This window comes from Falco punctatus (assembly GCF_963210335.1).
Source record: "Falco punctatus genome assembly, chromosome: 5".
Classification (NCBI taxonomy): domain Eukaryota; kingdom Metazoa; phylum Chordata; class Aves; order Falconiformes; family Falconidae; genus Falco; species Falco punctatus.
This window is the reverse complement of record NC_137584.1, coordinates 64149719-64150442: the sequence shown is the minus strand read 5'-3', so window position 1 is coordinate 64150442 and position 724 is coordinate 64149719.

The window sequence follows — 724 nt, the reverse complement described above, 5'->3', positions numbered from 1 at the left end:
GAAAAACTATAAGGGCTTTGCACTGTGAGAAGAGAGGTTGTAGCAGCTGACTTCCCTCGTCTTTGTACTTTTGGGTGGCTGAAGTGTATAGTGTATATATATATATATATATCACTGAAGCTGCATCCATAAATGCATGTTTGCATGGCCAGTCATACACCATCAGAGACTAGATAGATTTAAAATTAAAATCATGATTTGTATATGTACATGTTTAGTGGATAAAGAAGACAAGAAAATCAATCAGGGACCAGTCTTTAAATGAAACCTTTGAGCTATCTGGTAAAATTATGTGAAAAAAAAAGCCATAAACCTTTGTGAGTTTTTAAAACAATTGTGTTTCTACATGGTTTGCACACCATGCGTGCCTTTCTGTTTCAGCCTAAGCTGATCTTCCCAGTGAAGATAAAAGCAATCAAAATGTTCAGGCATTGCCTGGTTAAGGATCAAAACTGCTGGGAATCAGTTGCCTTTTGAGACCATTCAGCCCTTAGAGATTCCAGTCTGAATGCTAGAAAACTCATGCTTCAGTTCAGATGAGTTGATATGTCATGAACTCTGCTGAACAGACTTTCAGTTTTGAACTGTAATAAAAATGAGTACAAGGGAAATTTTACCCCAGAGCTGTGGAGCTTTTCACATTTTCCTCATGTTCTGTCATTTGAGTCATTCTAAGGACTATCTGTTGATTGATGTACGCAGATATCCTCCTCTGCTTCATGTA